The sequence below is a fragment of the Mastomys coucha genome, unplaced genomic scaffold (assembly GCF_008632895.1).
Source record: "Mastomys coucha isolate ucsf_1 unplaced genomic scaffold, UCSF_Mcou_1 pScaffold4, whole genome shotgun sequence".
NCBI lineage: Eukaryota > Metazoa > Chordata > Mammalia > Rodentia > Muridae > Mastomys > Mastomys coucha.
This window is the reverse complement of record NW_022196910.1, coordinates 22,087,171-22,099,904: the sequence shown is the minus strand read 5'-3', so window position 1 is coordinate 22,099,904 and position 12,734 is coordinate 22,087,171. Positions and strand designations below refer to the sequence as shown.

The following is a 12,734-nucleotide window of genomic DNA, read 5'->3' as shown; positions in this document are numbered from 1 at the left end:
GGGGGGGGGGTTGGGCCAGGCCGTGTTGCCTTATATGGCAAGGATTATGCATGCATGCTCCATGGATTTCTGAGCACACATATCCTTTTAATATTCTATTAAACTAGTTCACAGACTGGCCTGAATTGGTTGCCTGAATTTGAGCAAAAGTGCCTTGGTATGGCTCTGTGCATTTCCAGACAGGGTGCCCGCTGTGGCTGCTTCTTCTAAGGCTGACTCATTCCCTCGGCTTCACCCAGCAAAAGGGCTTTCAAGGCAGGTCAAGGGCTGTAATCATCTTGTCCTTACAGCATCACGGATCTAAGAACAAAGCCCCTCGAGGTAGTGCAAGATTGTAATCCCATGAAATGAGGCCCTAAAATATAAACACCTCTGTTTCTGAATTCAGGTGGCCAGTACCCGAGCTATAAAAGCCTAACCCTGAACATCTTCTAAGGTTTCATGGGATAGGCAAGTCCTGGGGGCTTTGGCAGCTCCACAGTGATTGGAGTGACTTGCCTCAGGCAGTGATTTTTGAACTTTCTAATTTCAATCTCATGGAGAATGAATTCTCACTGAGAGCCTTCGACACAGTTTGAAGGTTAAGACATATAGGCTGTAATGTGAGCTAGAACTGGTCTACCTGAGCCGCAACTCTACTCCACTTTTGAGACCTGGGTCAAGTTGCCTAACAATGTACCTTAATATCCTTGTGTGAAATTGAGACCCTATCAGAACTCAGACTTAGGGATCTAAGGTGACTAGGAGACCAGAATGGATGAATGCCAGCAGAATGCATTAGAAAGAACGCTAGGTGAAAGTTAACTCTTGCTGTTTAGTGATTCCATTAGCATCAGTCATAGCCTATAGCTCCTGGGAGCAAGTTTTCCATGCGCACACTTCCTTAGGGAAGCGTAGGAGATAGTCCTCTTCCTTCTGCTCTTCGGAGCCAACAGTGTGCATAGGCACTGTACTGGTTGGGTTTTATTGGTTTTGGGTTTTGTTGTTGTTGTTTATTTTTTTGTTTTGTCAATGTGACACGAGAGCAAAAGGTATTTGGGAAAATGGAACCTCATTGGAGAAACTGCCTCCATCAGATGGGCCTATGTGCAAGTTTATGGGGGCATTTTCTTAAGGAATGATTGCTGTAGGAGGGCTCAGCCCATCGTGGGAGGCATGAGCCCTGGGCAGGTGGTCCTGGGCTCTGTAAAAAAAGCAAGCTAAGTCATCCGTGGAGAGCAAGCCAGGAAACAGCCCTCTGCCGCCATCTCTGCTTCCATCCCTGCCTCCGGCCGGGGTGCCTTGACTTCTCACTCTGACTTCCCCTCATGGTTGGGAAATGTAAGCCAAATGAGCCTTTCTTCCCCAAGCTGGTTTTGGTCAGTATTTTTTTTATACCGTAGCAACAGAGAAACAAACTAGCAGGCACTCACACCCCGGACTTGAGGAGGAGCAGGATCAAGTACAAGAAGGGGGGCCACAGAGAGAGAGCCGATGGAAATGCAAGAGCATCTTGGGACAGAAGTTGTCTTCATGGATGCTACCTTTGACTCATGTTAATATCCTAAAGGTCCTTTGTCATTTCCAGCAGCCGCTACAATGGTGATTTTCAAACTTTAGTGAAATGAAGAATGAACGACTCGTGTGATATCGGACACCAATGCTTGGCCTTGACACATGGGATCAGGATTTAACAATGAGCCAGGTGTGGAGGTCCATGCCTTTGACCCCAGCATTAGAGAGAGGCAGGGTCAAGTTTGTCTATACTGTGAATACTAGGACAGCCAGAGCTATATAGCAAGACCCCGTGTCAAAAAGCCAAAGGGCGGGTGGAGAGGCAAAGAAAAAAGAGAGAACATCATGGGGTGATTGGGTCATCCTGATACCTGTACTCTGTAAACCATACTTAGGGGAAAAGCCACTATCAGTAGAAACCACTATCACTTAGAAATATTTATTCACGTAGGTTTGTTTCCAACATCATAAAACCACCAGCCCCCCCCACCCCCCGCTTTTACTTCCCCAGATCTGCCTCTTCCTTTTTAAAAAAAATTCACAAGCACGTTAAGCTCAACCTGTGGGCTCTACAGCCATGGGCATATTATATTCTATGTTGTGACTCACTCTATGATAATGCTGAAGCCTCCCTTTACTCTTTCAGTTGCTGACGAAACATCGAAGTCTTCCTACAGTGTCCTTTCTCACAGTTGGCTTGGAATGACTTCTTTAAGACAGGCCAATATCTGAAGATGGTACTGCCAACTGTAGGACCAAGAACCCTGACTCTTAGTGCTCTTGGCAATCCTTTTCCAAAGGACTGTGGTCAGAGTGATGTGCTGTCTGCAGAAATACCTGTAGTGTCTGAAGCTGAAGGTGGTCACAAACCTGCTTCCAAAGTCATTCATATTTGAGGTGACACACACATACACACACTATGTATGTATGTATGTATGTATGTATGTATGTATGTATGTATGTATATTTGGCATACACTTTATATTAGTGTTGTATAAACATGTAGCACTTTTTCCTCACATATAAAGTCTGCCCTTGAGGGTCTGCAACACAGAATTCAGGAAAGACTGTAGCTACAGATTCTGAATCTGCTCCAGTAATGGCTAATCTGAGCATTCCTTTCCCGAGGTTCTGGAAGTAGCGGCATAGCATTTAAGGCCACAAGACCATAAAGTATCCAAATTACCTAAATTTTAAATCCCAGCTCTGTTCCTGCTGTGTGACTCCTGGGCAAGTTACTCAACCTCTCTCTGGGTTCTTCAATTTCTTCCTCTCTCCATGACATTGGTAGAAAACAACTTCCTTCCCCCTCCCCCCATATTTGGTGCACTGGCTGGAATTCCTGTAATACAAGACAGATTTTAAAAAGTGTGTGATATCGAATGTGAGTTACATAGGACACAAGAGCTTTCCCAAGGAAGAAACAACCAGATCTGAGTAGCTTTTAAAAAGTAGTTTGTTGAAATGTGGGTAGTTGTATGTTAATAGGACAAAAGGCAAAAGATCTGGGCTAACCCCAGGGGGAATGAATGACACAAGGCCTGTCTGTCTGGATTCTTCTAGGGCTAACCTTATCTTTTGCAATAGAATGCTCAGACCTGCTTCGGGAAAGAAGAGTGGAGGAAAGGTCATTCTGACCTTCCTGTTGCTTCTCATTCTTCAGGTTCCTTCAGCTTAAAATAAATACAAGGTGTGAAGGTGTCATGTTTTAGAAGCAGTTTCTACTGAATCCTACCAGCCTGGTGTACACAGGAAGTATTATATGAGCATTTGCTACTATTGCTAGCCCCGTGACGGCCAGTAACACTCAGTTGTAGGCTCCTGCTGGAACTATGTGGAAAGCTGCTTCTATGAGTGGTGATAACGTGGTTAATATGCAGGCTGGATACCACCAGAGGCCACCTGAGGATCAAGTCTTCCTGGATGGACAACAGAGGAACGGGAGCTGAGGACACCACACCCACAGGCCTAATGGCCTTGTGAGAGACCCAGTCATTCCTGGTCATTTGTTTTGGGAGTTTGCAGTGATGTGGGCCTCTAGCTCTCCTCTCTTGCTTGAGCTGCTTCTACCTTCTGCAAACAGAAGAATTCCAATCTCACTTTATGAAAGCACCACACACCTACCACACATCCAGCCAGCCAGACTGTGCATTTCAGTGGCTCTTAGCATTTTCAGCATTTCAGAGACAGTGCGGCCTTTGCCCCATTGTAGCAGGGTTGTTGATCCAAAAGCCTTCAGATGAGGCTCAAGAGGCACAGGGGAGGGTAAGGTGGATAGTGTGAGCTGCTTCTGAAGTCCCTGCTGATTTAGAAGGACATTTAAAGTTGCAGCCCAATTTCTAAGAGGCTTACAGCTCAGCATGGTGCAGTGGAAGAGGAAATGAGCTAGGACTTAAAACCCTAAGGCCCCACCATATTCAGAATAACCCTTTTGTTTCAGTACAGTATCTCATACTTCCAGTGATAAACAGGAGGCTTATGAGGCTGAGTCAATTGCCCAAGACCATGGAGGGAGGCCTTCATCTTTAGACATGCTCAAGGATGTAATCCAGCTACTGTGCTGCTTGCTCTAAGAAGGTAATGTTCCCCAAAGTATTTCATGCTCAAAACCCACATCAGTATCTTAAAATGCTTGGTGGTCAAGACATGCTTTGGGATACTAATCACACATCCACCCACCTAAGAACTGATAATACTTACACATGTGCTCAAACCGGCGGGTTGATAAACACTGGACCTATAACCTGGTCCATCGTCAATACACCTTTCAAAAAGCAAGGTATGATAGTGAATTAAAACAAAACAAACCCAACACCAACACCAAAAAAACAGACTCCATGTTGTTTAGTCAATATCAGACCAATGAATTTCTTTTTTGTTGTTGTTGAGGTATGATCTTACTTTATTGAGGTATTGGTCTTACTAGACTGGCCTTCAACTCAAAATTTTCCTCTCTCCTGAGTGCTGGGATTATGGGTGTGTATCATCTTGCCCCAGCTAGACTGACGAATTCTTAAAACCAGTAGAGAAAAACTCCTAATTTTTAGGACCAGGAAGCTGAATTATGATGTTCTTCTGGGAATAAGGTAGATGATGGAGGTAGAATACCTCTTCTTTTTATCTAGTGAAAATAGATTTTTTTTTTTTAAATAAAAAAAGCCCCAAGGGGGAACACAGAATAACTTAGCTTCTAATGACCACTGGGAAATCAGGGACCATAGCAGGAACATAAAGGCATATAAGAACTTTTTTCAAAGGCTCTGGAAATTTTTTGAAAAGACATATCCTGGAAGGGCCTGAGAAGTTTGGATCCGCCAGAACACCTTAATCCAGTCTATAGCAGATACACTGGACTGAGATGCATTCGAGGCCAGAAAATCATTAGCTTTAATGGGGAATATCCTGTGAAAACATTCAGGGAAAAGTCATTAGCTGAAAAGTTATTTGAGGTCATTGTTTTTAATGTGTTTTTTCCTTAGCAAACTCAAGGAATTCAAACCCTATACAAAATGTACTCGATGTCTAATTAAGAGGACACAAACTGGCGCTGAGGTCATTGGATCCATTGTAAGAGGAAAATACCAAAGAGAGGAAACACTGCTTAATCTATCACCTCACTAGAAAGACCGAGAGCACTGGTGGCCTTTCTTTCCTGTTTGCAGAGTGTTTGGTGTGTAACTGCAAAGGGACAAAGTTCTAAGAAGTCCTTGAAAGACCCCTTCCCATTGCCCTTTCTCTCACGAAGCACACACATTGTCCTCCAAAGCCAAGGCCATACCCTATCATGACCTTGGCTGTTGTCAAGGTTGTTCATTGCCAGAATCTCCATGGGGGATGGACGTTATCGTCAGGTCCTGCTCCCAGATGGTTCTAAACAACCTAAGGCTCCAAACCTTAGGGACCCCTGGGTCCCACGTTCATCATCAACAGAAGTCCTTTCTATTCTGAAACTCAAGAGCATTTTCTTTATTTTCTTATTTTGACTGAAGCCTACCACTTCATGTGCTCCTTCTGTGCCTTGTCCTCAGTTAGCCATGTGCTCCTCATTGTCAATGGCTCTCTGGATCTCTTACACCCACTGACTCTGAAGCTCTGTGGTCATTAAGTAAGACCACTGGCTACTTAGTCTTCTCGTTGCATTTTCCAAAGACCCCACCCACTCATACTCACTATACACACCCACATATACTCACCTTCACCCACATAGTCCCCTACACACACTCCCCTACACACTTACCCCCCCACATACTCACCTACACACACACTCACCCACACACACTTACCTATACCCACACACTCATCCCCCACACTCACCCAGACACACACTCCCCCACACACTCACCTACATACACACTCACCCACACACTCACCCCACACACTTACCTACACACCTATCATTCTATCTTTACCCTTTGATGATTTTAGCACCTCACTCTCACCTTTGGTAGCGTACCTCATATTCTTAAAACACTTGCTTATTAAAGACCGACAGAGGAGCTTCCCAATAACCCAGCTTCTAAGTTGCCTGACTCTTATTTTTGTCTTGTTTTTGTCCTAACTCAGCTTCCTCCACAACCACACCATGTCATTACCCCAAACCACACTGTATCCATCATAAATTTCATGCCCCCTGGACATTGCTTTCCAGATTTCTACCCTTCCTTAGTTTCTTCCTAATCCAGGCATCTTAATTAGTGTTTCAATTGCTTTGACAAAAACACCATGAAGGAAAAGCAAGTTGGGGAGGAAGGGGTTAATTTGGCTCACACTTCCAGATCATAGTGCATCACTGGAAGAAGTCAGATCAGGAACTCAAGCAAGACTGGAACCTGAAGGCAGGAGCTGATGCGGAGGCCGTGGAGGGGTGCTGCTTACTGGCTTGCTTCACAGAGCTTTGTTAGCCTGCTTACTTATAGAACACCAGCCCACGGATGGCACCACCCATTCGGGCCCTCCCCCATTGATCAATAATTGAGAAAACCGCTTACAGCTGGATCTCATGGAGGTATTTCCTCAACTGGGGCTCCTTCCTCTCTGACAACTCTAGCTCGTGTTGACACACAAAAACCAGCCTGCACATCAGGCAAGCCTGGAACACACTAAGCTTATAGTAATAATGTTGGTAATAGTCTTTGCACCATGACCAATATCCTCTGCTTCTTAGGCAGTTTATCATCATTCATTTATAAGGGACCTTCAGCTCCCGGCCTCCCTTCCTTTCTCAATGTGTGCCAGTAGAACCTTCGAGACTGAGCCTGATTTACCCAACTCCCTGATTACTCTGTGTTGCATCCTTGCAGCTTAGCACCATAGGGAAAACACATACGCCCATGCGGCTCCTTCTAAATTCAGGACGAGAAGCCAGGAGTGCCAACCGCAATCATGCCACATCTCAGGGTTACTCAGGGTCCCACCCTCCTGTGTGGTTAATTCCTATTTGTGCTAGTTAGCTTTGTATTGCTAGAGCAATGCTGAGATAATGAGCCCATAAAGAAGAAAGGCTTACTCTGACTCATGGTCTCAGTTCACAACCAAATGGTTGCACAGCTTTGTGCCTGGGCAGCACAGGGCATCATGGCAGGCATATGTGGTAAAGAAGCCCATCGCCTCATGGCTGACACGTAAAAGAAAAGAAAGAGACGGGGATCCCACAATCCCCTTTGAGAGTATACTCCTAGTGATCTAACTTCCTCCTGCAAAGTCTCAGTCCATAAAGGTTCAGCCACACTCCTCATTGGCATCATGGACTGGGGCCTAAGCCTCCAACGTAAGGGCCTTTGGGAAATAGCTAAGGTCCAGATGATACACAAACTATTTTCTCTTCAAATGTCCAATACTTCTTTCTGTCCATCTTTACCCCTGGCTCGTGACTGTTTCCCTCTACTTTTCTGAAAATAATAATGGATACACTTGGAGACATTTGGTGAGTATCCAACACATATGCGTATCTGCCTGTGTTGCTGTCCTCCCTTCTGGTCCATGGACACAGTGTGATGCCAACCTTTCTCCTTTCCTCTCATGCCGCCCGGTCCAGATCTTCCTCACCGCTCAAGGACACCACACCAGCAGTTCTGCCCCTGCTTTCCTGCATCCTGGTATTTCAGTCTGTCTAGGAATCACTTCAGCATGCAGACATGTTGTGATCTTCCCTGTTTGTGAAGCTTTAAATGAGAAATGAGCCCCATAGGCTGGCGGATCCAACTCTCAACGCCCAGTAGGTGGTGCTGTTCAGGAGCATTATGGAGCCTTAAGGAGGTGGAGCCTTGCTGGAGGAAGTGTGTCGCTGAGGTTTATAGCCTGTGTCGCTGAGGTTTATAGCCTTGCCCCACTCCCTGTTCTCCTCTGCTTCCTGCCTGTGGATGAAAATGTGATCTGCCTGTTCCTGCCACTACGCTATCTCCACTCTGGTGAAACTATATGCCAAAATAAACCCTCTCTTCCCTCAAGGGATGTCAGTCAGGGCATTTTATCATAGCAACAGAAAAATAATCTTTCTTTAAAATCCCTCCTATCACAGGGTGTGGTGGTACGTGCTTTTAGACCCAACACTCAGGAAGCAGAGGCAGGTGGATCTCTGTGAGTTCAAGGCCAGCCTGGTCTACACAGCCAGTTCCAGGACAGCCAGAGTTGTTACACAAAGAAAACTTGTCTAGGAAAACCTAAACTAAATAAGATGAAATCCTTCCAATCAGACCTCTGAGTAGCTCCACTCGCACTTGGGAACAGTCAAATCCCCAAGTCAGACCTCTGAGTAGCTCCCCTCTCACTTAGGAATAGTCAAATCCCCAAGTCAGATTGAACCTACTATGCAACCCTTTGAGCTCCAGGCACACTTGGTGTCTGCTGTTTTCCCTGGAACTTTGGTCGGACATTCACTCTCCTGTCTCAAGGCCTGTAACATGCTGTGGTCTGGAATGGTCTCTTCAACTCATCTGAATGTTCATTTCCTGCTGCACCACCATACTAAAACCTCGCCTTTGGTTGGAGGCTTTTTAACCTCCTTAGGTAAAAAAGGCTGAAAACCTACCCTGATACTGCCCTAACTCCCTGCTTACCTTTATTTCTTAGCACTTACCATGGTCTAACTGAATTATACTGTACTTACTTGGGGATTCATTGACAGTTTCCCTCATCGGGTTAGCAGCTTTACCAGAACAGTAGTTTTTATTTTCAGTTATATTGGTTCTCTTTTTCAAGAGAAGACTTATACAGTCAAGCCTGGTCTTGAATTCTTTATGCAGCCAAGGATGGCCTCGAACTCCTGATCTTCCTGCCTCCTACCTCCCAAGTGTTAGGATTATAGCTGTGTATCACCATGCTCAGTGGAAAGAGCTTCATTTTTAGCACTGTAGTAGTGAGTTGCACATAGTAGGTGTTTGATAAATGTCAGCTGAGTGAATGATACAAATTAAAGAGACCCAAGGCTATGTCATCTGAAGTTTCCATAGGATGCACATTTATGTCCTCTGCATTAGAGTCTCCGAATCAAACCCATGGGCCTTCATTTTTACCGTGTTCTCCTAAAAATAATGTCTTCTGCATTTCAAGTCCAGTTTGACTTTAGAACAAGGAGAGTCAAGAACCTAGGTGCTGCTAGCAATTCCCCTAGTGTCCTTCCTGCCTTTTATCCTGGCTTATACTACGTTTGGTTTGGAAGACGGCCTGCAAGTCTGCCACAGGGAGATCTTCAGGGGAGATTTCAGAATGAGGACTTGGCACCAGAAAGAATGAGTCAGAGTTTGAACGGGAGCCCACGTAGACTAAAGGAGAGAATGGGAGCCGCCAGGAAGGGAAGGCAGGGGCATCTCCTGCGAGCTTACGAGAATACAATATGGTTTTCTAGACCAGAAGGACATTTTGGCCCAAAGCAGGTTCTTGAGATCAAAGAAGTGGCGTTCCACGAGAATAAAGATGTTATCGAAGATACAAAGGAAAAACAAAACAAAGCCATAACAGGGTAGAGATTCCAAAACAACAGGAGACCTTGAACTCTGGAAGCAGAGGGACCTCCCTGTGGCTTCCTGTGATCTTAAGTGGTGGGACTCCACAGTGCCTTCTTCCTGACTCTGAGCTCTCAGGGCCCACGGCCTAGTGCCATGTAAGACGCATGCACGTGCTCAGCAAATGCCCCTTTGATGAATGAGTGGGTAAAGTAGAAGGAAAGACCAGCGGGCCAAGCTGCCTCTACCTTCAAACAGGAATGCAGGATTTGCTTGCGGGAACCCCCCCCCCCCCCCCCCCCGTTTCATCCACCCCAAAACATTATCCTATTCATTACTGGCCATGGCAGTCCAGGGGTATCAGAGGAAACCAGCATTTGCTACATGATTTCAAGTCTTTCTTTTCATTTGAAAACTTTGCCTTTTGTCAGAGAAGCAAAGGCCAAGAGGGAGCCCTCCTTCCTCCACTTACCACTGCAGGCAGGCGATGGCTTTTTTGTTTTTAACCCCTAGGAGGATTTCCCCTCTGGGTGTGCTCACCTTGGACTCACAGTTCTGTGTTTTCTTTGGGTGGTCTTTGCCATCTCAAGAATGCGAAAAGACTGGAATCTAAAAGAATCATCCTTGCGAAGGACTCTGGCTCATGGCTCAAGAGTGACTGGTGCATTTCCCTCACGTGTTTTTGTCACGTGAAAACTTGCTGGTAAATCACACGGGTAAGCCTCAGATAACCTGGCATTTGTTTATGAGACCTTTCCCACAAGACTTCCAGCCAAGATTCTGTGCAACAATAAATCCATTTTAAGGCGATTCCTGGAAAGAAGATTCCAATTCCTTATGGACTGTTAACCGCTGACCTATCTGGAAGGCCAGCAAGGTTGGGGGGTAGGAGGACTTCCTTGCGTGGAAGGCCAGGAAGACCCGTCGTTTCTGGAGCTACCTAATAAGCACTGGGGGAGGGGGAGGAGTGTTAAGGATAAAAATTATTTGCTGGAGCAGCAGAAGTAACACTCTGAAGACACTCCCAGCAGATCTAATCCGCGTGAGTGGAGGAGTTCGGGGCCACTTTGTTTGGCTCACTGGGTCCCAGCACTTTCCTAAGGAAGCCGCTCAGGACAGATGGTCAGTAAACGTTCATGCAATGGATGATGAATGGGCGAGGAAGGCAAGGCACCCCAAGACGCCCCTCAAATGAAGAGGAGCGTTCTAACTCTCCTATAAAGTCTCCCTTTTATATATGTAGAAACTGAGACTCTGAGAGGGTTGGAAAGAACAGCTCGGTATACGGCAGCCTTGAAAGAAGAAAGCTCCTCTTTTTTTTTTTTTCCAATGAAAAAGCACTCTTGGCTCACTTGAATTAAAAAATGCTTACAAATGGCAGTGTAAGATCTCTTCTTATACAAAGTATTGCGAAAAAGAAATCTATCAAGGCTGTGGAGCTGATTTTTCTTTTGGCCAAAAGAAGAAATGAAAAATAATATTTTTTTTAAAAAAAGTCTCTCTCAGAAAACAGCTGTGCCTACTGATCAGATTTTATATAATCTTTGGGAGTCACAGTCCCCAGTTTATCACTGATCCATGACAACTGACTAGCGTATGGTGGCATTTCCATGTGACACTACAAATTTTGGAACATCTCCAGGCGGCTTCCAAACAACTTCTTTCAAAGGACACATGTGCGCGTGCGCACTCACACTCACACACACACACACACACACACACACACACACACACACACAGAGGAATACTGCCAAGGCCTCTGGAAAGGTGACATAGGCATGGCTATACAATAAAATAAAAAGTTCTGTGTTTTCTTGGCATTACCACTCTTGCTGGAGTTAGATAAAAGTAAGGAATGAGCTTTTAAGGAAGCACTTTTTATTCAAATCTACAAGGAATGGAGTAACTTAAGGTATACAGTGTGATGAGTTCTCGCTTGGGAATATGTCTGTAATAGCAATCCGCAGCAGAACAGAGAAAATGTCATGACCTCTGGTGTTTATTATGAATCTACCACAACAACCTCCCTCAGTCTGGCATGAGGGATATTGTTCTCACATCCTTCTAGAACTGTTAACTACTTTTTCCTCTTCTGAATGCTGTGTCTTCTCTATATTCTTTAGTGTCTGGTTCTTAGATTCAACACAATATCTCTGAAGTTTGTCCATATTTCTGAATGCAGCATTAGTCCATGACTTTATAATTAGTTCATTATTTTTACTGCTGGAAAGTGCCATGTTTTATTTTGCCCATTCCCCTGCTGATGTCCATTTTAGGTTATTTGTTTAGGGAAATGGGGAATAAAGCTGCTAGAAATACCATCGTGCATGTTCGGGGGTGGGGCAGTGAATTCACATGTTTCTCGTGGATATTGGCATATCCACTTAGACCTGAGCATCTGTGATCCACAAATCCAAAAATCCACCATTTTCTAATACCAACATTACATTCCAAATGAAACTTCCACACCTGATCTTGTGTGATGTGTCATAGTCCATATTGAAAATACCAGGCTATGTGTATAAGATACCAATGAGATACAAATTAATTTCATGCATAAACTTTGGTCTCATCCCAAAGGTATTTCAATATGCATACAAAAAATATCCCAAAATCTTAAAAAAAAAACACACACAAGAATTTCCTGAGCATTTTTGGTAAGAAGACTCCATATGAAGTAGAATTGTTATGATGGGTAGGGATATATTTAATTTAACTTCAGTTGAAAGAATGAGGCTTTCAAAATGGCTGCACCAATTTAAATTCCCAGGCAATGTGTGAGAATTTCAGGGACCCAGAGGCCTAGGATTAACTTTAAACTACTGTCCAACAAGCGCAGGCTCAGCTAAACTGTAAAGTACTTAGCACACCTGTGGTATAACAGGAACTTTACCTATTTTTTTTTAAATTCTTTTGAGATTAGGTCTCACTATGTAACCTAAGGTGGTTTCAAGCTTGAGATTGTCCTACCTCAGCTTCCTGTGTACTAACTAGAATAATAAGTGTGCCATTAGACCAATGTTCATGTGCTTACTTTGAAAAAAAAAAAAAAAACTAGTCTGTGTGTACGGGTGATGCATGCCATGACAGGCATATGGAAGTCAGAGGACGATTGTGGGAATCAGTTCACTCCTTCTACCAGGTAAGGTCTGGAGATAAACCCAGGTCATCAGGCTTGGCAGCAAATGCCTCTACCTGCTGAGGCATCTCGTGGGCCATATGTTCACTTTTATTTCAGCAGATTATTCTAGGTTTTAACCACATGCACTGACTTTCATAATACAAGAAGAAACTTACACA

The 12,734-nt window shown here is 44.5% G+C and overlaps 1 protein-coding gene across 18 annotated transcripts in view; it reads right to left on the bottom strand.

Moving 5' to 3' along the window:
- The window catches only part of Tmcc3 (transmembrane and coiled-coil domain family 3), a 275,765-nt gene that overhangs the window by 94,542 nt on the left and 168,489 nt on the right, over window positions 1-12,734 (bottom strand). Inside the window, exon 1 of one of the 18 annotated variants that reach the window (XM_031349747.1) lies at window positions 9,975-10,093. The exons of 16 other annotated variants lie outside the window; for them this stretch is intronic. The gene's annotated coding sequence lies outside the window, so the exon portion shown is untranslated. Of the gene's footprint in view, window positions 1-9,974; window positions 10,094-12,734 lie in introns of those variants that run through there. One more of the 18 variants, XM_031349746.1, reaches the window with a different exon arrangement.